The following is a 27462-nucleotide window of genomic DNA, read 5'->3' on the forward strand; positions in this document are numbered from 1 at the left end:
GTACATCGTTTCCTTTCACCTACCCTTATCCTGCACTAGTCGTGTGACCTCCAACTAACAGTGAGAGGGGCTAGGGACAGTGAGAAATACGGTGGAGCATGGATACTTGGTCAATCATCTATTACCCACAGACCCATGCAGTTAGACAAAGGAGACATTCTATTTTACCTGCTGCGTTGCAAATACTTCACTTCTTCCAGGGAAGTGCTGTTTTCATTCCTGGGTCAGGACTTTGTGAATCTATGATTCTTGCTTTCTGAACTCACAGAATGTCCCCCAAAGTCCATTTGTATGTTTCAGGCAATGTTTCCATTCCCTTTCCTCTTCTCTTTCTGCCCCTCCTCCTCTAGAAAAGTTACAAGACTAATGAAACCAGGTTTATTGTGTGATTTGAAGAAAATCCTCATCAATTGCATTTCAAAATTGGTATTAAAATTTAAAATCCAGAGCCCTTTAATAGTTGTCCCAGCAATTTAATGGCATGTTGTTTTTAGTCTGTCATTTGGACTAACAACTGAATTGAATTGCAGCAAATTATCAGTTTGATTTCTACGAACTTACTACTACTACAAAATATCTTTGCATTTAGTGTACTAGTATGGCATAAAGGCATCATTTAGGAAATATCCTGAGGAGTAAAGCAAGGACAATTTCAGAGCCTATAAAACATAAGATATTCTTTTGGTCTGCAATTTATTTTCATACTCTGCAGATATACTCTGTAAACACAGAAGCACACATAAGATTGTCAGAGTTTCCCTTAATGCTGGATTCTCTCTCTGTCCTGAGAATTCCATCTTGTTAAACTTATCTGACATTGGGTTAAAACTCTCACCAAACAATGCGTTATACCTGAGGAAACAGGAGTTTCATTTGGAACTAATAAAAGTTAAGTTTAGTTTAGTTTAGTTTTTTTTTTTTTTAAAGCAAATGTCCTATGATGATGTCTCATCACAGAGTTAGGTGTTTTTTTTAGGCTGCATTGGGTCTTTGTTGCTGAATGTGGGCTTTCGCTAGTTGCAGCGAGCGGGGGCTACTCTTCATTGTCATGCACGGGCTTCTCATTGCGGTGGCTTCTCTTGCTGCTGAGCATAGGCTCTAGGCATGTGGGCTTCAGTAGTTGCAGTGTGCAGGCTCAGTAGTTGCGGTGCGTGGGCTCTAGCGCACGGGCTCAGTAGTTGTGGTGCACGGGCTCAGTAGTTGTGCCTTGTGGGCTCTAGTGTGCAGGCTCAGTAGTTGTGGCACATGGGCTTAGTTGCTCCGCGGCATGTGGGATTTTCCCAGACCAGGGATTGAACCCGTGTCCCCTGCATTGGCAGGCAGATTCTTAACGAGTGCACCACGAGGGAAGTCCCAAAAGTTAAGTTTTAACTGATTTGTCAGTGACTCTATTCAGTGACCCTTACTAGTATCTTTTTTTTTTTAAGCTAGCAGTATAGGCTCTTATTGCAGCATACAATATAGGAAGAATATTGTATTAATTTGTTGATTTGATAGTGAAATTCTTCCTCGTGATGCAAATGTATGTAAATGAGCATCTAAATTCTGCTCTGAACATTCTGCTATTTCAGAATTGAGTTATAAAAAGGAATGAGAGTGAGAGAGAGTGAGAGAGAGGAGAATTAAAAAAAAAAAGAACAAGAAAAGAGGGAAAGACCATAGATTGCTACAATCTTTTTTTCTTCACTTATAAAACTGTGCAAGTTATTACCCTACTCTTGGTTTAAAAAAATCTTTAGGTTAACACTACTAAATGATTGTCATTCATCATATCAGAGAATTTGGCATATAGGTTTGGATGGTTTATTGTGCTGTGTGCTACTGATAAATCTACAAACACAGCAACTGTCACTATCTCTCTCAAATTCAAATTCATTTTCCATATGCTGAGTGTTTTAAAAAAAATTTGGCTAGTACAAGTTTTGCCTGGCTAAATTGAACTTGTTTGAATATTAAGTGTTTTAGGAAACAGAAGGGACAAGTTATTTATAAGGGTACCTTGGGATATCAGCTTAAATTTCTTTGGGTCATAAGCATCATTGTTTGGCAACACAAATTATGACCTCTTTGTACAGTGATTTGGTATTGAAGAGTTGAAGAATGGATGTTAAGTGGAGCGATGCTTAAAACTGGCATATTGGCCCAAGTTGTTTTATTCTTTTACCACTTACATATGCCAGTAAGCTTAGTTGCTTTGATATTTTTCAGTATTGAATTTATGCAAGGAGTAAGACATATAGAAGTGACTTTCCTTCAGATCAGTTTGCCATCTGATCAATAGTTTATGTTACTTGGTTGAGATTTCCCATTAAAAAGATGCTCATCTACTGCCTGGCTTGCTCTAACATTCTTAGCAGTATTCTTTTGGCTTGTGAATGGTCTACTATCCCTTCTTATCCCTGTGGACTACACTTTTTAAATTGTTCATCATTTAAGCAGCTCCATTCATTGATGTGATAGTTCAGTCCTTTTTTTTTTAGTTAATTTTTTTATTGAAGTATAGTTGATTTACAATGTTGTGTTAGTTTCAGGTGTACAGCACAGTGATTCAGTTATAAATATGTATATTCTTCTTCAGATTCTTTTCTGTATAGATCATTATAAAATATTGAGCGTTCTTCCATATGCTATACAGTTGGTCCTTGTTGGTTATCTATTTTATATATAGTAGTGTGTATATGTTAATTCTGAACTCCTAATTTATCCCTCCCCTCCCACTTTCCCCTTTTGTAAGTTTTTTTTCTATGTCTGTGGGTCTATTTCTGTTTTGTAAATAAGTTCATTTGTATCATTTTTTTTAGATTCCACATGTAAGTGATATATGATATTTGTCTTTGTCTGGCTTACTTCACTTGGTATGATAATCTCTAGGTCCATCCATGTTGCTGCAGATGGCATTATTTCTTTTTTATGGCTCAGTAATATTCCATTGTATATATATGTATATATATACATACCACATTTTCTTTACCCATTCATCTGTCGATGGACATTTAGGTTGTTTCCATGCCTTGGCTATTGTAAGTAGTTCAGCCTTTCTTCTTTGACATTATTTATGGGGGGATTATCTTTGCTAAACCTGTCTTATTGTAGAAGAATTTTAGAAATTCTGTTATGATATTTTTCATTGTTTAATATTGCCACATTTTAAAGAAAATGAATGGGCTGAAATAACAGGTTTATATTTCTGCTGTCTACTGGCATCCATCACAATGTTTTAAACGTACTGAACTTTTTTGTTGTTTTTTTGCTCTAGATAACACCCTGAAGCTCCAACTTAGTGGTGGGTCAATCAAACTCCATGAAATATTTTCAGTACCCTGTAAGTATCTCCCTTCATATATAACTGCCAAGTTATTGATATTTTACATGTTCTTACTAGATAGCTTTCTCTCTGACTGTATTGTAGTTTTCAATATGTATTTTATGATTGATTACTTTAAATCATGTATTTTATGACTGAGATATCAAAGTTCATTAATGGGGCCAATGGCCTCAGTTTAGCCTTTATCTAATTTTTGTTATTCTGTTAAGATTCTGTGGTTTGGTTTGACTCTTCTAACTTAAGTGTTCTTATTTATTTCTGTCAAGGTCTGCATTTCTCTGAATTGTGAAACTTTTGAATTATGTTTCAATACCACCTATACATCTTCAAACCTCAAATCAAGTTTCCTTTATGGGGAATTCCCCGACGGTCCAGTGGTTAGGACTCCTCTCTTTCACTGCTGAATGCCCGGTTCAATCCCTGGTCTGGTAACTAAGATCCCACAAACTGAGCAGCACAGCCAAAAAAAAAAAAAAAAAGTTTCCTTTATGGGACTATTTTGCTGCTAAGATGAAGAAAAAAAAGAAAAGAAAAGAAAGTTTTTTGAAAAACAAAAAAAGTGTATCTAAAACTTGCAAATTAGTTTCAGATATTTTTTTCCTTTAATTTATAATAATGAATAACAAAAAAAGTATGCATTTGGCATCTGTAAATGGTTCACTTTATCACTATTGAATGAATTTCTTTAACATTTCTGAATCTGATTTTTGAAAAGGTAAATCCGGAGGCTTGTATCTCTTAAGTATTTTCAAATAGCAAAGAATGTTGTTGTTGTTTTTTAGTAAGCATAATATATGGAAAGATCAAAGGCATGGGAGAAAGACTTGACTTTAAATTTTAACTCCGTATTCTACCATGTTATAATCTTAAAATACTATCTCCTTTGAGTCTTAGATTCCCAGTATCTACTTAGGAATAATAACAATAATATCTATTTTTCAGGGTTATTGAGAGGTTTAAATTAGAAAATATATGGGAGCTCAATTATTATTAAATTTTTCTTCCACTCTTCTCTAACCTATTCCTGCTTCGCTTTCAAATCTGTTTCATGTAATAATTTGTATTTAATTTCTTAGCTACAGACCAGAAGTCTCTGGTATGCTGGTAAATTTTAACAACTGGTTCTTTAGAGGAAAAAAAGCCCTGATTTGTAGTGTTTATTAATTTCTGTGGTATAAATACTCCCACCATGGCCAATTAGAAGCTACCAAGGTGATGTCACTGAAGGAAGAGTTAAGAAGAGAAACAAACAATGCCCTCTAGCAGGCTGGTGGGAGTGGGCTTCCGCACACCACTAGCGCTTAGGACCTAGGGCTGAATTCTTCTGTGTCTTCTCCATAGTCCCCTCAAAGGTAAATGGAAAGAAGGGAGATGAAAAAGAATCAGTTTGGCAAGTGAGAGATTAAGCATAAATAATAAAGAGGCAGTCTCTTGATGGATTATTTACAGGTTCCTAGAGTAATATGGTAGAAAAACCTGAAAATTTTCGCTGCAAGTTCTAACTTCTTCACTGCCTCTCATCTGCTCTTTGTTCTATGCCGTTCTAGGTGCGATTATTTGGTTTTAATAATAATAATAAAAAAGGTAGCTTCTTTTCCCTGTCCTTATGTTGTTGGCACTCCAACGGAAGGGAGACTTTAAAGACTTAAACCAAAAAAAAAAAGGCATAATTACAACTATGACGTGTGTTACCATGGAAGTGAACTGAGTGCTAAGGCAGGAAACAGCAGGTTGAGGACTGTAGTTAAAGCAGTAAATGGAACTTCTGAAGACTTCTTTTGGGGAGGTTTAAAATTATGAACTCAATTTCTTTAATAGTAAAGGGCTATTCGAATTATCTATTTCATCTTGGGTGAATTTTGGTAGTTTGTATTTTCTGAGAAATTAGTCCATTTTGTCTGTTCCTAAAACAAACAAAACCAGGGAGTCAGTAAACTTGAGGTCAAGAGGAAAAGCATTCATTTCTTAACTGAAATATTATTCAAAATATAGGTTATTACTATATGCAAATTTTTATGTGTTCATTCATGTAATTAGATTTTGATGTCTATGATAAGGGAATCCAATCTATTCTCCATTGTGGTCCATTGTCATTTGGACAAATATAAATTGAGACCCATTTACAAGTAAAACTCCTATTTTCAATTTATATTTTCCCCTTTAAGGAATGAGAAGAAAAACCTCAAAACTTTAAAAAATTAACAATTTAGGAAAATATCAAGAGATATTTTTATCAAGAGATAGTTAAACATTTCTTCTATTTTTTCCAAAGTATTATAGTTTACATTTTATACTTAAGTCCATGATCCATTCATTCTGAGTTAATTTTTGTATAAGGTATAAGACTTAGGTCAAGGTTCACTTTTTCTTTTCTTTCTTCCTTCCTTCCTTCCTTACTGCCAATAGATTTCTAATTGCTCTATCACCTTTTGTGCACATTTGTCAGAAATTCAATTGAGAATATTCGTGTGGATTTATTTATGATTTCTATTCTCTCCATTGTTCTGTGTCCATACCTCCACCAATATTATACAATCTTTATTATTGTAGCTATATAAAAGTCTTGAAGTGAGACTGATTGCTCCCACTCTGCTCTTTTTAAAGTTGTCTTAGCTGTTCTAGTTCCTTTGAAATTCCATATAAATTTTAGAGTAATATTGTTTTATGTACAGAAAAATCTTCCTGAGATTTTGAAAGAAACTGTATTAAGTTTATATATTAGTTTGGGAAGAACTGACATTTTTACTAAGTTGAGTTTTCCAAACCATGAATAGGATGCCTGTCCATTTATTTGATTTTTTAAAGATTCTTCATAGGCACTGTTTAGTTTTCAGCCTACAAGTCCTGTTTATGTTTTGATAGACTTACACTTATTTTTTGAGTATTATAAATATTTTTGAATATTATAAACAGTATAGGTGAATTTTAAATTTCAGTGTCCAACTGTTTATTGCTACCACATATAAATACAATTGATTTCTGTATGTCTATCTTTTATGTCCTTACTGAACTCATTAACTACTTTGGGAAGTGTTTTTGTTTTCCTTGTAATTTTTCTATGTAGACAACCATATCATCTGCAAATAGGGACAGTTTATTCCAATTATTCCTTTCAGGTTTGTATGTATTTTATTTCCTTTTATTGCCTTATTTCATTGTCTAGAATTTCCAGCTCTCTGTTTAATAAGATGGTGAGAGCAGACATCTTTGCCTTGTTTCTAATCTTAAGGAAGGTGCGGTCAATCTTTCATCATTAAGTTTGTTGTCTGTAAGTTTTTTGTAACTTGCTTTTTATCAAGTTGAGAAATTCCCCTCTATTTCTATTTTTTTCTAAGAGTTTTTATCACACATGAGCATAAATTTTGTCTAGTGCTTTTCCTGCATCAATTGATTATGTGATTGTTCTTCTTGAGCCCCTTAATATGGTAAATAACAATAATTGATTTTGGAATATTGAACCAACCTTCCATGCTGGAATAAATCCCACTTGGTCATGATGTAAATTCATTTTATATATTGTTGAATTCTACTTGCTAATATTTTGTTAAGGATTTTTGCATTTATATTCTTGGGGGATATGCCTCTGTAGTTCTATTTTTGTTCTGTCTTTGGTTTTGAAACCAGAGTAAAACAGGCTTTATAAAAGGAATAGGAGTCTTCCCTTTCTGTTTTTGTAGGAGAAATTGTGTAGAGCTGGTGTTAATTCTTCTTTAAAAGTTTGGTAGAACTCTTCAGTGAAACCAAATGGACTTGGAGACTTCATTTTTGAAAGATTTTTTTTTAATATTTCAAGAGCTTTATAAATGATCTATCAACTATCACTTGTAACAATATATTACTGTCACATTTATTGACAGAGTTCACTTGCTTAAAAGAATATCTCTTGAGGTAAACAGTTACTATTCCGGGGGGGGGGGGGTTATCCATGAATCCCCTATCTGTGTACCTGAGATAAATTTACACAAGGGTCCAGATACCTTGTAACAAGAGGGTAAAAAAAATCTGCTAAACTTTTATGTTCATTTAAAATGTTTAATACATTTCTTGGGCACAAGTAACTGGTGTTTCTGCAGGCGGCGAGATGGGTGATGGATTTTTGGTAGCTAACTTAGCTCAAGGGCACCCACTGCTGGTACAGTGAGTGCAGTGACTTGGATAGATGGAACTTGATTTTTGGTGAAGGGTGGTATGTTGCTATGTCTTTGAAATCTGTGATGCTCTTTCGCTTATGTATTACTCAATATTCAGATCATGCTTCCTCCTTTCTCTTCACCAGTGAACTTCTTGGGGATACCTCCCCATTTCCAAGTTCCCTCTCTTTCAAAAGAGGTGCCTCTCCTAAGATGGCCATGTCTGGTTGTACACGTGTTCAAGCCCTTTCCTCCTACTGCCCAGATCTATTAGATCTCAGATCTTTTCTCAGTGCAGTTTCTATACTGGGAGTGGGGATGAATTCTTTTCTGAGAATAATCTTGTCTGTGTTTCACCTGTGCTTCATCCTGATACTCTCTCATGTTGCCTGGGCCATCTTGACCTGTCTCTCTGCTCTTATATAGACTCCAAATCTGGCTCTGCTTGCTTTACATATTTTCTCCCACTTATATGTAAACAACATTGGTTGTGGGTGGTTTTATTTACTTTCTTTTTTTTGATATTATGGTTTTCGGAGAATGTGTGCCATTTCTTGCAAATGCCTACCTCCTACTCATTTTTTTGTGCCTGAAAATAAATATTATTTCTTTCAGGATACCTTCTTTTTGTGTACTCCCAGAGTGTAATAGGGAATTACAAATCTGACTCTATATTAGATGTTTCTTTTACTTTAACCTTTGTATTCTATTGCTTTTGCTACAAGTTAATCACTAAAGGGATGTTGCTTATAGCTTAAAGGTAACATAATGTCTTATCTCCGAGAACCCTGCCCTCCATGCCTGAATGTAAAACTAAAGTACCTTTGTTCAGGTCACAGGAAATATCCTGACCCAGCCCACCTGTGAAAGGCTGCAGGAAAGAAGAGATTAACACATCCCATCCCAGAGCCTGGCTGAAACCAGGAGATATCTGCAGCAACTTATGGCCTTTTTACATTACCTCTCCACCTCCCCCGCTCTTTATTCTATAAAAGAAATGAGCATCCAGACCCCAGTAAGATGGTTCTCTGGACATCAGTCTGCCATCTTCTCAGACTCCTGGCTTTCCAAGTAAAGTCATTATTCCTTGCCCCAGCACCTGGTCTCCTGTTTTATTGGCCTGTCATGCAGCAAGCAGAATGAGCTTGGACTTGGTAACAAGAGCACTCATCACAGCACTTACCGTACTGAACTGTAACCACCCTTTACCTCTTCTGTAATCCTTCATACAGTTAGCTTACTGAGGAGTGTTTCTCATGGTCATTTTCTCGTCCTTTCTATTCAACACAGGGATCAACCTTTATTAGAACCTCAATAACTATTTCTTGAGTGAATGACTGTGTTATTTCTCGGTAAGGAACCAAGAGTGGGGCAGTCTGTCTCTGGTGTAGGTAGTAAGGAATGCACATCTGCAGATAACTTCAATACAGTAATAAAACCAACCAAAAGTTTGTCTACTTTTGGGCTTCCCTGGTGGCGCAGTGGTTGAGAGTCCGCCTGCTGATGCAGGGGACGCCGGTTCGTGCCCCGGTCCGGGAAGATCCCACATGCCGCGGAGCGGCTGGGCCCGTGAGCCATGGCCGCTAAGCCTGCGCGTCCGGAGCCTGTGCTCCGCAACGGGAGAGGTCACAACAGTGAGAGGCCCGCGTACTGCAAAAAATCTACTTTTTATTATAACCATAGGCCAGTATATGTAAATAATTTCATGATAAAATAAATATTCCTCTCTGTTGGGAGAGACCCCTTTCTCTCTGTAGCACACCACTGTTATTTCCATTATCAGAAAAAGATAGACATTTTGTTATAGCCTAACTCTCAGCCTTCTTCCATACCCTTTCCAAGAGTTAATGGCTGCTAGATAATATTCAGAAAGAAGAGAATTTATTTTATCCTTCTTCTAGGGTACAAATGAAATATTACTTCATAATCTTCTGGTACTTTCTTCCTTTCAGCCTCATTATGACAAGCTCACCTTGATGCTAGTTTCTGTCTGCAACTCCTGGATTCAATCACCTCAAAAAAGAAGAGGTATGTAAAGGTGTGTCACACCTCCCTTTACTTCTGATGAGATGGCCTTAAGGTTCTCCTCAGCTTGACTCAACTTTAGAAAGATTTCTTTTTAACTCTAGGCACCTGATCTCCCTTTACTTAGAGCACGTTAGAAAACTTGCAATTGTAAATTCTTTCTCTGCTCCTTTGAGATGTAAATCTTCTACAACCCAGGAATGTTTTTCTCGAGGACCTGGGGGCCATTTCTTTGAAATGTAATCAAGAAAGCTAGTGCTGCTGTGTGCCAGTCTCTGTGGGAGGGTAGGAATCTAACTTCAATGACCACGAGTTATCAAACACTGATGGCCTGATCGCATTGACCAACCTCCCAACCAACGTCCTCCAGCACTTTTCCACTAGCTCACCCCAGTGCTTCAAAACTCTCCTGCCTTTTGTTTCAACGGAGTTGAGTTCAACCTCTGGCCTCTATTTCAGTAGTCTTTCTCCCCTACTGCAATAATCTTGAATAAAGTCCCCCTGTTTAACCAGTCCAGTACAATTTTTCTTTTACACTTCCATGTCTATTTTTTCTTTATAGAAGTACAACTAAAGTACTATGAGTTTAAATAAAATCCAAACTGCAATAAAAAAAGAAACACAATATAGGGAAGGAAACTATAAACTATATTCTAAATAGGACTTTCTCAATAACTTAAGAGAAAAGCATTTTCATAATCTCATAGAAGTGTCCACTCACAGATATACCTCACTTGATAACTTTACTCTCCTTTACTCAGGTATGTATTTAAAAACCAAAAATGACAATGACAACAAACAGTAAAAGCCTCCCTTTCTTCATGAGTTGCCCTGAGCTTTATAATTGTTATTATTACCTTACTTTGGGGAAACTTTACCCTTTATAATCAAGATTGTTCTTCCTTTAGTAAGCAACCCTGCTCTCTTCGTACACCTACCATCAAGATGTAGTACGTTTCTCCAAGTTATTCAGTTAGTAGTGCTCTGGCACTCTAGGGACAGCCTGGGGACATAATAAGCACCTTTCATGAAATAGTGCAGGGTATGTGTGGGCACTGCAAGTCAACTCCTCTTAGAGTTTTTACCAACAGCATGAGTTTCAGACATGCTTATTTATTTGTCAACTATGTACAAGGTAACTGCTAAATCTTACACCAAGACACATTTCCCAAATAATAAACATTTATTCTCAGAGACAGTACATTCTAAACCCACTGGAGGAAGAGAAATATATTCCTTTTTGCCTCCATAATTTACAAGGCTGCCACTTTCACAGTGAAGTCCGATTTTGGCATTATCATGCAGAACACTGTTAATTCTTTTCCTTTTTTTTTTTTTTTTCTGTCTCAGCCACTTTGTGCCTCTTTGATTGGCCAAGAATAAAAAAGGGACACATTCTGGAGTCAAATACCAACTCCCTTTTCTACACAAAGACGTAAGTGCAGTTTTGGCAGACTATTTGTAATTCCTGGATTAAATTTTTAGCTAATAGCCATCTTCAACTCTTTTTTACAGAGGAAAACTTTTTTTATTCTAGTTAAAATAAAACAACAAACAGGTGGTTAAGAATTAAGCAGAGGGCCTCCCTGGTGGCGCAGTGGTTGAGAGTCCGCCTGCCGATGCAGGGGATACGGGTTCATGCCCCGGTCTGGAGGGATCCCATATGCCGCGGAGCGGCTGGGCCCGTGAGCCATGGCCGCTGGGCCTGCGCGTCCGGAGCCTGTGCTCCGCAGCGGGAGAGGCCACAAGAGTGAGAGGCCCGCATACCGCAAAAAGAAAAAAAAAAAAAAAAAGAATTAAGCAGATATTTAGTTATTTTTGTTTTTTCATTTTAATCAGGAGCTATGAAATTTCTAGATTTTATTTAAGGCTTGGTGTTATAGCTTACTTATTTCTCTACCTTCCACAATGCCTATTACATGATTCTATATGAACTATCAGGGCCTGCGACTATGATAGGAAATAGTATTTCACTGACAACAACATTCCAATAACATTTGTTAATCACAGTAGTTTTCCAATTGTCTCTACAGGTTTCTGTATTATTATAGCCTTGCCATTATAAAGATACCTATTGTCACTATGCCATAAGAACTTTGGATTCCAAAATTGAGTTTGGAGAATGAGAAACAGATATCCTTTTATTCCCAAGAAATAGATATCTTTCTGGAATTCACTATTTGCATTTTTTTTTTTGCAGTTTGGTTTTTAGAATGAAAATTAATGGACACTGGTAAAAGTGACCAAAAGAAAAAAAAAAGAAGATGCAGCATTTTTATAACTTTCATTGTTGCTACAGACTGAGAGGACTATGATAGCAGTTTCATTTAAATAATGTACTTAACTTCTTAATATGATCTCTTAGTTCTTTATCCAACTGTTCATGTTGTGAGAGAGTGGAATTCAAGTGCCAGATTTTAGCTCCGCCCACTGATGACAATATTTGCTTGTCTGTGAGGTGTTTCCAGTTTCGGTTCGATTAGCTTGTCCTATTTAGACTAATTTCAAATCTAAACAGTTTTGTGCTGTTTATGCAGAGGAAATGGAAGTACCACTATAACCACTTTATTTTGCTTCCAGATTAAACAGAACATCTATAATCTTCTAAAGACCTAAAAGCCTGCATTATGTCTGGAAATTGTAGTATTTATCTACTATTCCCAGGAGACTATCGGTAAGTACTACGAAAGTTGGCTGAATGGTATTCTATTAGCCTTCTAGGACCCTTTCTGACTCTAGGACATAGAAGAAGATATTTTATAGAAGAAACAGGGGCACAATCTTTATATACCCCTTTGGAGATTAATTTATGTATTCCAATGTAATGACAATTACCTGTGTTTGTGGTGGCTATTCTGGGATTACCTGAAGGTGATCATCATCTTGGATGATCTTCACTTCCAAATATTTCATTTTGGATTACAACTTCCAAATATTTCATTTTGGCAGTCAAAACAAAAAGTAAAAATTTTCACTACCATTATCAAGCCAGGTTAAGAGCCATAATTTTCATGATTCTCTAATTTGATGAAGTTAGTAGGGAACAATGTTATGATTCCATTTCTGCTATTTGCTAATTTTGTGAAATTAGTCTGTGTCTCAGGTTGCTTAGGCAGAAAATAAGAGTGTTGGATTAGATGATGTGGTAATATTCATGCATTTCTAGAGTATCTTTCAATGCTGTGAATTTGTGAGCCATGATAAAATATGATATAATTCAGGCTACTTTTATTAAATTATTCTTTGAAGCTATTTGACCACTTATTAGGGTTTTAATCTTATATTTAGAAGTACCACACCTTGATCCATGGATTCTTTTTAGTATGATACAATTTCAATTTTGCAATGTCGTTCATTTTTACAGTTTTTGAGCTGAAGCCTTCCTGACAAAAAATGAAAAAATACCAGTATTTACATATATTGATCTATTTAGTATTTATTGTACTATGTGAATTTCCTTTTCTTTCTTGAGATGCTAGTGGACTATATATATCAATATTTCTCTCCAAGGAACACATTCATATGAACTCAGAATACATATCAAAATTCTAGAAGTAAAAATCTTTCAAAAAAAGATACTTTGTTTTGCTCAAATTCTATGTCACTTCAATGAAAATGGAGTTACTTTTCTCACAGTTAGTAAGCAACAATAGAAAGTATAAGTAATCTTATTTTTCCTACATGATCATTCCAGGAATAGTTATTAATGCCAAATTACTATTCATTTCTATATATGAAAATCGTAACAAACACCAAACTTCCCATGTTTATTGAATGTTTATTCTGCTCCAAAAACATCTACCACATTATGATTATCCTAATTATTACTGCTGTAAGGCACATCTTTTTCATATCAAATGCCAGTTATGTAAATTCCATTTATTTAATAATCCCTTCTTCCCCACTAATTTCCAATGTTTCCTCAATTGTACATAAAGTTCTCATTAAACTTGGGTTTAGAGCTGAGTTTTTAAAAGTTTATTCCCCAGTATTATCAGTACATTGATGAAGAAATTGACAGAAATAATCGAATACTGTTTCCAAGTTTATACAGTTTATAAGTAGACCAAGAATGATTAGAAAACACAGTTGGGGCTTCCCTGGTGGCGCAGTGGTTGAGAGTCCACCTGCCGATGCAGGGGACACGGGTTCGTGCCCTGGTCCGGGAAGGTCCCACATGCCGTGGAGCGGCTGGGCCCGCGAGCCATGGCCGCCGAGCCTGCGTGTCTGGAGCCTGTGCTCCGCAACGGGAGAGACCACAACAGTGAGAGGCCCGCATTCTGCAGAAAACAAAAAAACCACAGTTGGAGCTTAAATTATCCGTAAGTGTCACCATTCAAACATGCATGCACAAAAAAGATACTGTCAGGATAGAGCTGCTACTATCTTGTTGGACATAAGTAAGAGCGCCAATGTACAATGAAAGTGCAGAATTGTTGTGGAGCAAATTGCTGATGGAAAAACACCTTCATTCCTTTTAAGTCAGAGTGGGTAGTTACAGCTCCTCCATCAACAAAGACTGGGGTTGGGAAGGGATATAGACTTAGTACAGTTCATTTCTATTTTGTTCATTATAGTGAAGAGAGTAATGAAACAAGCAGAGTCAGCTTTGGTCTTAGTCGAGAATACAGACAGAATTTCTTGTGAAAAAGTTAAATATTTAATGAAAAAGGGACAGAGCATAGGCCACGGGTTAAAGGCTGATAGTCTTAAAATCAGCTTTATTTGCTAGGTATGTTTCACAGACCCCTTGTGCTCAGAAGCTGACTGTCAATGTACAGTATGTGCAGTGTATCAAATACTGAGCTAACGGTACTGACAGGATGGGAAGTAATTGGCCTCTTATAAATTATAGGACAAACTTATGATTTGTTATTCCAGAAGGAGAGGCCTGTGAGGATCATGCCAGGTGCACATCATAGGTCAGTGTCAATATTCATAATTTCAACTATGAGTAAACCTATTGCACTTTTCTGTACATCCAATAAATTGTATATCTAGACAGAAGATTAATCCACCATTAGGTAATGATGGCTGGTACAGAAGTAATTTTTCTCAATATTTTCTTTAGGGAAGCTCGCTACCTTTCCAGTAACAAAGATCAAGAAAAAATATTGGAATCATACATTTAACATGTTGGGTATTGCTTCACTCAAATCTCATCACATTTTAGATTAGTAGAAAAAATGAATGGAACAATATTATGAGATGGAAAAGCAAATGAGACTTATTCCTATGTTTTTCTTTGTCCCCTTTAAGGGATTTATGCCCCACTAGTTTGGGATATTTTTCTTTCTCTATTTGGAACCCTCTGCTGTCACTTTCTCATTTCAGGTTGCTACTTCATTTTATATTTTGAGAGGCGATAAACTCATCTACTTCTTTCAGCCTTATCTCATGATCCATAGTGTAGAAGAACTGTCTTCTAGATTGGTTCGAAGAATTTGGGGGGGCCTAAGATATATTTCCTGTTCCCCGTGTTTCCATTTTTAAGTCCATATTTACTGTCCAGTGAACTTTATCTCCTTGAACTAGTTATTGTATCTCGAAACAAGATCTTATTTTAGTGTTGTGTATAGCTAAAATGGTACCCATATCAAATAATTAAGTGGGTGACATTGTTGTCATCATTCACTAGTTCTTCATTTTAAAGCTCCCTAAATAATTTGAGAGAAGGCATGCATGAAGTTTTAAAATGCTGCTCAAGGGTGATTCATTACTGTAGGTACACCCATACATGGGAGCATTTATAATGTGGTTATGTAGTGTGAAGTTTGACCATATTTTTTGTTTAAGTCTGATCATTATTTTTTTAACCAATCAAGTGACTTTTTTATTTTAATGTGAATGCTCTCTCAGGAGTTTACCCCCCCAAAAAAATTCCTATAGCGATTCATTCAAGAGTAAGAAAAAAGGAAAATATTATATTCCTAGAGGGTATACCAAAATTTTCTTTAGGTCTCCCACATGGACTTGTGTGGATAGAAATCATCATTGTTGTCGACAATGCTGTGATTTGTAGAGTTTGTCCTGCCTGGCTCCTATAGACTGAATGTTTGTGTCCCCCCAAAATTCATGTTGAAACCTAATCCCCAGTGTGATGATATTTGGAGGGAGAGTTTGGGAGGTGGATAGGTCATGAGGTTGGAGCCTTCATGAATGGAAATAGTGCCCTCAGAAAAGAGTCTCCAGTGACTTGCCCCTTCTGCTGTGTGAGGACACAGTGAAAAAATGGCCATCTATGAAGCAGGAAGCAGGCTCACACCGTATGCAGAATCTGCCAGCACCTTGATCGTAAGATTGTTTTCACCCATGAAGAACCAAATTTTGCCCTTTGTGGGGGCAATACTGCTTCCTTTGAGAATGCATGATTTACTCTTTGCACTGAAAGCTGCTATTATTTACAAGTAGAAAATCTTGCATAAATTATGATAGTACAGAGAAGTGATAGGATTGAAGTGTATATTCAGAAGAAGGGAGAGAAGGATCAATTGTTTACTGAGCATCGACCAATTTGCCAAACACCATGCTAGGTATTTTGCATATATTATTTAATTAAATCTCCCAAAAAGCCTGCTAAGTAAGCTGCACTATTCAGCTCAAATGATCCATTTTCTCCTACAATTCCTGGCTCTGTTAATATTGACTAAATGTGATTTTCCTTTTAAGATCTCAGTATCATCTTGAGCAGTGATTTTCCATATGCTAGTGTACCTTAGGGACAATGCAGGACCTAGAACAAACCCTTCTTCCTTTAAACTACTGACAATTCAAGTTTATCTGAAGTATATCTGTGGGGTTTAAGTTATATTTTTTTGTGAAAAAGATGAATTCTACTTCTTTAGCAAATTTTAAAAGCTGCTGTTATGGTATAATTCTTCTTCACTTGATTTTACAGATGAAAATATGAATCTCTGAGAGGTTAGATCTCTTGCCTCTGGCTACATATTAATTTAGTTGCACAATGGAAGTAGATTCCAACTTCTTATCTAGGAGACAAATTAATTATCTAAAGAAAGAGAGCTTATATTTGCTTTAAGGCATTTTGTTAACTCTATTTAGATCTTATGTTAATTGTTCATTAAATAGATGTCTTTGTACTTTGATTACAAAAAATCATTTAACTTATCTTCTATAGTCTTAAAAACTAATATTTAGTTCTTACTCCAAACTGAAATATATTACTTGATTCAGTTTGGTGAGGAAAAGTCACCCAGCTAATGACAGTGTTTTGAGTAGCACATAATGTAAATGAACCATCATTTTGATCTCTTTACAACACAGTAGTATTTTTTCAAAATATCATTGCTAAAACTAAGTGATGTTGAGTGAAATTACTTTTATTACATTTCATATATGTCCATTTTGTCATATATATTTTAGGTATAGGGTCTTAGATTATCATTTTATATTGGCTAGAATCTGGCTTCTATGTGAACTGGTTTCTTTTTGGAAGATCATGTGGAATGAAAGTGTGAATCAGTGAGATTTACATTTTTATTTTTAGACGTCCATAATTAATAATGTGAGGTATACTTTTAAAATAGCATTTCAAATGCAGTGATATACTGTTTTTTGATGACATGAGCTTAATAGCACAAAGAGTAAGAATTAATGAGTTGAATGAATTGTTGGTTTATGAGAAGGGCGAACAAAAATGGATTTCTTCGTTCATTTTTGTGTCCCCATTTACTTCTCTATCTGCCTACATCCCCCACCATACAACTCACAAATATAAGTTATCACTCCCTCCTCTGGGTGCTGGGAAGAGCATTTTACTTATTCTCTTTTATGGCACATATATCTTTCTCCCTTGTTCTATAGTTGTCTCTGTACTTGTTTTATCTCCCTTACTAGATTATCAACCCTCAAAAAATAGAGCCTGCAACTGCTTCATTTTTCTGTTTCCTCTTTCTCTCGTGACTATGGCATGTGGCCCAAGATTTGATGAATTAATGGATGTTTGCAGGCTCAGAGAGGTGGTTTCCTTCATTTTTTGGCCTTCTGTTGCTTTCATAATAGAGAATGGCACCTTCTACTTCCCTCATTTTTCTCCATGTAGTTAGGTTGAGAGAATGAAAGGATTCCATTTTAACCCAATATTCTGCTAATGCTGCTAAGAAGGATACCAATTAATTCTAATTGTAGTGGCAGCTTTTAGGATGTTGACTCTTCTTTATTAAGATTATAACCAGCAACTCAATGCACACAGGTCACCATGTAGCCGTCAGATGGCAGCAACTTCCAGTCAATATCCATCTGGATTGGAGTCAACCTGGTGACCTAGAGGTGAGTATTAATCCCTGAGTTATCACTTCCTCAAGAAAAGAACGTTTGTTTTCTTCCTAACTCAGGCACTTATGATTGCTTTTAAAACCCCCTTCATGTCAACATGTTTGAGAAGTGAAATTTCATATACAAATGTTTACTTTGATTTCATAAAGGTTAACTGATGTGTTTAGAGGCATATAATGCATATTTTCTTTTACAGAGAGTGTCTTAGTAGGCAGGAAGAAAAATTATGCATTGTATTATGTGCTGATCCAAATGCAAATATTTTAAGGTGGAATTAAAAGATGTGTCAGTGTCAAAGTATTTTAAAGTGCTAAAGAAATAAGATCAAATATTTTCACAATGAAATACAGTCTCTCTGGGGGTCTCTTTAAGTAATTGTTTTAAATCAGGAAAATATGAGTAGAATACATGGGGTGATGTTGAGCAGAAATGGATAATCTTGGTAACTATTCTGTTTGACTCTTGTTGAAAACAGGATGGAACATAAAGTTACAGTTTTAACTTAATGAGATTACACTTTATTATAAAAATGCAACTATTTTCTAACTAACTTTGCACAGCACATATAAAGATAGAAGATTCCTAATATTTCTAGCATACACTCATAAATGTCTTTAAGGGATTTTCCTAAAGCATGGTTTGTCTGTGCAGCAACATATATACCTACCTGGCTACGGGAAATTCAAAGTATAAAAAGTCTCAGATCCCTCCATTGGAACAGTATATGTAATGCTAGCATCCACCTGCCTCTACTAGGACTCATAAGTTTCATCACTCTAACCAGAGTCTAAATTTCAGCCACAAAAGAGACTGGCAGGATTATGGAGCAGGAAAGCCTGGTGTTGAGAAGTCTGAGGCAGATTAATGAGTTCTGAGACAGATATACTCCCTATGGAGACCCAAAACTTTGGGGGGGGTAAATTCACTAGTTTCACAGATACAAACTCAGTGGATCTAGGAAATAGGGATAATGTCTTGATATTAAAAAATAAGAATGTTTTAAAAACAAACAAACATACTGTTAAGGAGAAACTAGTACTGTATTTATGGTAGATCGTAGCTGTCTTCAAATAACAAGATTTGATTTCATTCACATCCTTCTCAAATCACTGGTTTCCCTTGAAGCTATGGTGCCTTTTTTGGGGATTGCAGTAAATATATCAGATAAATGAGGAAAAAACATTAAATATCAAGAGTTTAAAGATATTTCGGCATGTTAAGTTATTTGATACATTTACTGTAATCACAGGGCACTACTTGTTGTTCCTATTGTTGTTTGCTTATTTGTTTTTAATATGAAGCTTGATAAAATGACATATCATTTCATGTAGAAGAATACACAGAAAATCTTAAGAACCATGTAAATGAGTAGTTGCCCTTATTAGATATTTAACACAATTTAAAGATATGAGTTAAAAGAATATGATACTGGCATAGAGATAGTAAGATGGATTAAAAGAATAGAAGATAGAGTTAAGAAACCCAGAGAGATGTCATTTCAAATCAATGGGGAAAAATGAATTATTCAATACATATTATTAATACAAATGTCTCTATAGCTGCTAAAAGAAAAAAAAAAAAAGCAATTGACTATTGGAGGGCAGATAATTCAGTTCTCTACCTCCTCTTTATCTTAAAGATTAGGTTAACTCCAAAAATGAAATAATAAAAATGCAAGAGGAGAATATGAATGGGTGTGTTCTTAATCCTGAGTCCAGGAAGGGATAACGATGGCATGAAATTCAGAATCTAGACTTAAAAAAATTTAATTACATGTAAATTAAAACCTCAGTTGAATAATGAAGAAAGACAAAACAAAGAAAAAAATGGGAAAGATACTCACAAATTAAAGGACTAGAAAGCAAATATTTTCTATAGCAAGAGCTCTAAACCATCAATAAGAAAAGACCCCAGAGAGTTGGGTAAAAACATCATGAGGAGATTCAGAAAAGAAAAAAAAAAACAGTCATACAATAGTATGTGTAGTCCCATATAAAATTAGTTAAATCAAATGTTTTCCCACCAGTTATTTCAAGAGAAGCAAACTTTTATGTGAAAGTTTCCTAAGTTTAAAATATTGACTCAATTTTTAAAACTTGTGCTGCTCAAACAAATTTGGCCTCTGGGCCATGAGTCTGAGAGTGTTATTAGGCATGATTGAGAATGGACTATCTCCTTTTTCAGATATCTAAGAAAGTCTGCTACACAGCATTGAACAACCTCTGCAGCACCGGGGAAGGAACAATTCATGAGACTAACAGTTACCTTCTACCAGTTACTTTCTTCAGGCTGATGTTGAGCAGCACTGTATGTATATGTGTGGAATTATTCCACAATTAATGGTAATACAGAATTTTCTGGGAAGCTTGAGATTAGAACATTTAACATACTGATCAGAGAGGAATACTGGGTAAATACTAAAGGTAATTAATAAATAATCTAAAGTTAATCATTATAAGACCATTAAATAAATCCTGATATAGTCATACAGCAGCTAAAGAGACACTGATTAGCTTTTAACTTACACTACAACATGTATATCTAAAACATTTTGGGATAACCACTAAAAAGAGGCAAACAAGTGTATAAGTTGCAAACCAATAGAAGGTAAAGAGAATTTACAAAAAATAATAATCCACAAAAAGCAGAAAAAAGAAAAGAAGTTGTCAGTTGAAAACAGAATATTCTAAAACTACATCCAAATATATCAGTTATTTTGATAATATTAACAACTAAACTAGAAATGGACAGTGTACAAATATATTTGGATTGTAAGCATATTTTATTTTCAGACTAGTCATAAATTATACAAAAATATGAGAGTAATTGTGTTGGAATAGAAAGAACTGGAATTACTTGAATTAAAGACCAGCTATGCCATTTTCCCTCAAACTATGTGTCCTTAGGCATATTTCCTTACTTTTCAGAGTCTGCTCTTCCCCACATGTATATACCAGATAATATATACTTCACAGGACTTTTGTGATGATTGTTTACAGTGAATGCAATGTAGCTAGCATGGTGCCTCATCCATACAGGATAAGAATACATTTTAAAAATTATGACTGAAATTTACTCTTGGTGTGTAAAAACCCAAATTAATGACTAATAGGGCTGTCCAATTTTTAGATAATGTCCTTAGTTCTTTTTTGGGGCATATCATGCATTTTCAAATATTGACTTTATTTTTATAATAGGAGAAAAGGTTAATACTACTTGGGTGAATATGAGATGTATTATCTTTAGCAATTAAACTCACAAGATTCTTTGCTATTGATGTCATTTCTTAAAAATAATTAAGGTGATAAAACACCCATTTGGATGTACTAGTAATAAGTTGGGAGGGTTAGATATATAGTTGGGCTGGGGTTAGGGGGTTTTATCTCGTTTCATGTATATTATAGTACCTGGCATATTTTGATACAGAATGAATATTAGTAATGAGAGCAGTAATAATTTCAATTTAGCTTTCTATGTAGAATACAGATGTAGCAGAAATTTCTGCTGAACTTTTTCTCCTAATGCAAATTCTGAGTATTACAATTTATTTCTGCTATTGACTAAATCTACGTTCTCTAGCAAATTATTTAATACATTTGTACCTATGATTCCATCTATAAAATGGGGGTAATAATACAGACCTAGTTAAATATTTAGTTCTTCAGAATGCTGAGATGCTTCAAGTTCAGGCTTTTAGTGTGTTCATAAGATTTTGTACAATATGACGTACCAATTATACATGGCATTACACTGGACATAGAGGATAAAACATAAAATGAATTCAAAATATCTGAATAGTAGCAGGTTAGCAACAGAGGTGTAAGTTACTTAATATAATAGAGGGATTATTCAAAGCTGCTAGATGTGACCATCTAAATGATCAATTTAAATGTGAAAAAATTATCTCAAGACTATTAGTCTCTCCTTGTTATAGTTTAAGACTAGCTAACATAAAAATGAAATGCTTTGTTTTAAAGTTTGTGTGCTTCATATATATAGATAGATATTTCTAATTTTAATGCATCAGATTATTTATTAGAATTAATGTCTTAATTTCTTATGATGCATTGATGTTCATATTTATGTTTCACTTAAAAATACTTTATGCAGGGCTTCCCTGGTGGTGCAGTGGTTGAGAGTCCACCTGCCGATACAGGGGACACGGGTTCGTGCCCCGGTCCGGGAGGATCCCACATGCCGCGGAGCAGCTAGGCCCGTGAGCCATGGCTGCTGAGCCTGCGCGTCCGGAGCCTGTGCTCCGCAACGGGAGAGGCCACAACAGCAGGAGGCCGGTGTACCGCAAAACAACAAGAACAACAAAACTTTACACAAAATAAAGTGTCTGCCATGGTTTAAAAAGCACAGTATAATTAATAAAAATAATAAAGAGGTTTTTGTTTTTAAAATGAAGTAAAATAAAAATTGAATTAGCATCTGAAATACATCAGATACTCTTAGGCACTTTAGATATATTATTGATTATCCTTAGAAGAAATGCTATGAAGTAGGAATTAATAATTTAAATAACTAAAGTAATTTGCCCAAATCACATAAACAGTGATGAAATCCACATTTTTCGGTCTTTGTGAATCCACAGTCTAGGCTTCTTTTTATAATTCTCTTCAAATAATACCCTTTTACTTCTGTTATTTTATCTAATATATATAGTTACTGATCTAGTTTCTCCCTCTCCATTTCTCTCTCTTTTTGATAGACATTCTTTTTCTCACAGCACAACTTTCACAATATTCCCAGCCTCCTGCAGCCTTTCCACTGGTAATTCTTCATAGGCTCTTTTTTTTTTTTTTCCTTTCCATGTGTGGTAGATACAGCTAGTTGTGTCCCAACATCCATTCTCCTCTTTTTCTTTAATAATAGAACCTCAAATTTTAGCTGAACACACGGTCACCAAAGACTTCCTTTACCCAGCTTCCCTTGCAGTATTTGTGCTTATGATTACATTCTGATTTATGAAAGAAGGCAGAAGAATCATGTGGCGTTTTTCTTAAACTTACCAAAAGAGAAAGCATATGTTCTCGTTGCCTTCATCTGTTTTGCCATCATGTGTGCTGTGAAATAGATGCTGCATCTTGGACCAATACAGCAGAGGTCACAAATCATGGAGTAACAGGATAGAAGGAACCTGGGTTCCTGACACGGAGAGTGCCATATCACCACTGGCAGGGCCAGCTACATAACTTGTAAGGTCCTGTACAGAATGAAAATGTGGGTTCCATGTTAAAAAAGCAAGAAAAACGTCACTAAAAGTACTAAACTATGTTTTTTCTTTTCTTCCTCAGTCTGCCTTAGACTTTCCATAATGTTTTTATTTGCTATTCAATATCACTCCAAGTAAAGAAAAATAAGTTAAAATATTAACGTGAATTTTAACATTCATCTTTGTATTGTTTATAATGCCAGTTTTAAATGGAAATATAAGAGCATTTCACTTGTGTGCATAATTAATGAAATTACACAATTGTATTGCATATCTTGTATATGCTTGCACCAGAAGAGTAGAAATGCTGGACAAAACTAATGCAACTCTTTTTATTTCATTTTTTGATAAGCACACATTCTATCAATACCATTTACCTTTGGCTTACTGATGAGTAAGGAAGGACTGAAAGAAAAAGGAAGTATGGTTGCTCTACCTTTCCCTTTTCTTCCTTTTCATCCTTATCAGTGTTAAGTGATGGGCAAATATAGGGAGGTATCATGAGTAAGAAAGGATACAGTGGGGTTCCTTGGTAGTTTGTGTTTCTTAGAATGCCACTGCCTTCTTCCCTGCATGTGAAGCAAGTTCTAGTTTGACAAAAAGCACAGGCTCTCATGGGCTGTCAGTGTCTCCCTTAGTCTTAGAGAAGTACATTTGTATTGTGTGGGACCTTGAGTCCCACTAAACTCAAATACATCGTGGATTCACTTGGATTCTATACTCACTGGGCATTGCAAAGGTTATATGTGAATGAGACAGAAAGGAAAGACAGCATTTATCTTCTCTGCTCATATACATGCTACATTTTCCCACTGGACTTCACTTACACAAACATTAGTTAAAAGATAAAATTATTCAGAGTTTCAGCATGGCTCCTGAAAAGCATTAAACCTAGGGGGGGCGCCTGAGTGACTGCACAGGTTGCAGGTTCTACCCTGACTCTTCTCTGCTTTCATAGACTCTTACGTTTCAGACTTTTGTCTTTTGTCAAACCCAACTAAAAGTCTTTAGTTAGACAAAGTGCCTACTTTAGAGTCTGACATACAATAAAAACTCAATAATAGTTGTAGTTATTATTAGTAGTAGTATTAATAATTCTTATTATACAACACTTTTCCTTATGAATATCCTTTGTAGCTACTCTAATATCATCAATTATTTCAACTATATACCCAGCTTACATGTCAAAGTTACATATTTATAAAAGTTTATAAATATACTTACTTCTTGAAAATGAGTAGGTTGACTCTGGTGAAATCCAATCCAAGATGATGGCATTCCTTTGTTTGTGATAATTAGCCTAAAACCTTAAGGTAAACATGAAATCACTTGTTCTGAATCCTTGTGACAGGAAAAGCAAATTAGCAACTTTTAACATTTTTACAGTTTTGTGTTTATCAGTCTGAACAAATTACCCCAATAAGACCAGGATTAGGAAAGAGGCGTACATATATTTACCAATGACATTAAATTTGGTAGAAAAGTGGTAGTGAATAAACAGCCCATCAGCTTTTTCGTTAAGTATTAGATTAGAGCCTTGATGGATATGCTTAGTTAGAATACTGGCTACAAGACAGGACACTAAGTTTGCCAGAGGCCCTGGTAAGAGGCAAGTGGGGTAAAAGGAGTCACAAGGTCTTATTCACCCTACGATATTCAATAAAAATAAAAGTAATGAATGTACAACTATAGAGTTCAGTCACTGGTACTGAATGGACTAGCAGAAATTCAAAAAGGATAGAAGAGAGTTAGTCCAAACTGTAGAGGTCAATTTCTTAGACTTTATAAAAAATGGTACCAAATTATACCCTCTTCTATTTGTCTGAGTTCGTAAGCAGGAACAGATCTTATTATTATTGTCCCCCAGTGCTTAGCACTGTGACTTGCACCCAGTTGACCCCCCCTTAGATGTTTGTTTTATTCTTTCCACAGCAAAATGCAAGACAAGCTCAGACAAAAACTGAAATGAATTGAGAACATACTAACACCCTCAAATAGCTGTCAAGGATTTAGAGGCCATGTCTTAAATGGTTTGGACATCTGGTGAAGTAACATAAAAATAGAAACCCCAGTAGAATTTTTTCAAAACTGAAGTAGAAAGAAAGAGATCTAGAAGCCACCCTTGAAATCCCTGTAGGAACATAATAAAGAAAAGACTTTAAATAGAAGCCTTGAACAGAAAGCTTTGTGTGCTACAGGGGTTTAAAAAGGTAGAAGGAGTTTGTGTCTCTGAGAATACAATGAAGGTCTTTATTCCATGTAGACATAAGAAATGTTGATGTTACACGATTCACTAGAATACTCACTTGCAAATATGCAGTCAGATCCTGACCATTTAGAAACTATTTCCCGTCTCCGTGTCAGTATGTTTTCATCTGTCTATGGATAGAACTGTTTGCTGAGGTAAAACCTGTAATTTTCAAATCTTTAGACATTTCAGAAATTAAGAATTCATTGGAAAAATACCCATCTAGAATATAAATAATAGACAAGAACAGCTTGTAGAAAGCTCAATACAGTCCTAAGTTCAGATTCTTGACAAGCTCGTAGAAGCATACTAAAGCCATCATTAAGCAGTTTTTCATGGGAAAGATGCAAGCAATGGCTAATCTCAAACACTTCTTTTTTTCTTTAAATAAATTTATTTATTATTTTTTTTTGGCTGTGTTGGGTCTTTGTTGTGGCGAGCAGGGGCTACACCTCATTGCGGTGCGTGGGCTTCTCACTGCGGTGGCTCCTCTTGTTGCGGAGCACAAGCTCTAGGCGCTCGGGCTTCAGTAGTTGTGGCACACGGGCTCAGTAGTTGTGGCAGTCAGGCTCAGTAGTTGTGGCTCACGGGCTCTAGAGTGCAGGCTCAGTAGTTGTGACGTACGGGTTTAGTTGCTCCGTGGCATGTGGGATCTTCCCAGACCAGGGCTCGTACACGTGTCTCCTGCATTGGCAGGCGGATTCTTAACCACTGCGCCACCAGGGAAGTCCCTCAAATACTTCTTGAACACTGTCAATATATATGGAAAGAAGTGTCCAGAGAGTCTGTCTTTGTCCCATGTCATCATTCTTAGATACCAAGAAGTCCAAGGAATAGGTATTATGTAGATATAAATTAATTCACAAAAATTATAATTATAGTGATATCTGAGCAGAGTTCTTTGCCTTGAGACAGGAACATAATAGTAAGACTTATTAAGTCTTAGTCCTAATCAACCTCTTTCCGTAACTTTGGTAGTTTGTAATGTTCATAAATTTGGTAGTTCCTCAAGGTTCTCAAAGACATAGTTGCTATATTTTAAGGTACCAAAGTCATATAGGGTTTAACTGCCATCTCCAGACCACTTAAAATCATGAAAAAAATGATGTGACTTCATGATTAGAATTAGCAAAGTTATTTTGCTTGCTTTCCTTACCTCTGTGCAGAGAAATGCAAACCATAAAAAACAAACAAGGACTTCTCTGGTGGTGCAGTGGTTAAGAATCCGCCTGCCAATGCAGGGGACACTGGTTTGAGTCCTGGTCTGGGAAGATCCCACATGCTGCGGAGCAAGTAAGCCCGTGAGCCACAAATACTGAGCCTGCGCTCTAGAGCCCATGAGCCGCAACTACTGAAGCCTGTGCACCTAGAGCCCATGGTCCGCAACAAGAGAAGCCACCACAATGAGAAGCCCGCGCACCTCAACGAAGAGTAGCCCCCGCTCGCCGCAACTAGAGAAAAGCCTGCAAGCAGCAGCGAAGACCCAACGCAGCCTAAATAAATAAACAAATAAATAAATAAAATTTAAAATATGAATAAAACAAAAGAACTGAATTGCCAACAAATTAAATAAATGTAAAGAAAGTCTGAAACTTACTGACTCATCCAGAAAACACCTACTAATTCTGCTGTGTTTCTGTTTTAGACGTGTTTTCTGTTTTGTCACATTTTTGGTATCTTTGAACTTCAAATACCTCCCAGGCAGTGAGATGGGAAATCTTGTGCGGATAATATTTGAACGTGGACCATTGAACTGAAAAGAGACAAGTTTTACTGTTTTTTCCCATGATGACATCTTGTTTCACTGACTTTTATGGTCTGTATACATGAAGTTTTCTTTTCTAGCTTTACTGAGGTATATCTATCTATCTATTTACACACATATATGTATATATCTATGCATTTGGTTTTTTGGATTCTTTTTTTTTTTTGGTGAGAACATTTCATTTCTACTCTCTTAACAAACTTACATTATATAATACAGTGTTATGAACTATAGTCACCATGTTACATTAGAGCCTCCAACCTTCCAACCTTATTCATCTCATAGCTGAAAGTTTGTACCCTTTTACCATCCTGTCCTATTTCCCCCATGCCCCCCACACCCCTGCCCAGTTCCTGTTGACCACTTTTCTACTCTTTATTTCTATGTTTTTTTTTTTTTCAGATTCAACATAGAAGTGATACCATGAGTCTTTGAGTTTCTCTGTCTGGCGTATTT

The sequence above is a fragment of the Mesoplodon bidens genome (assembly GCF_964165515.1).
Source record: "Mesoplodon bidens genome assembly, chromosome: 6".
Lineage (NCBI taxonomy): Eukaryota > Metazoa > Chordata > Mammalia > Artiodactyla > Ziphiidae > Mesoplodon > Mesoplodon bidens.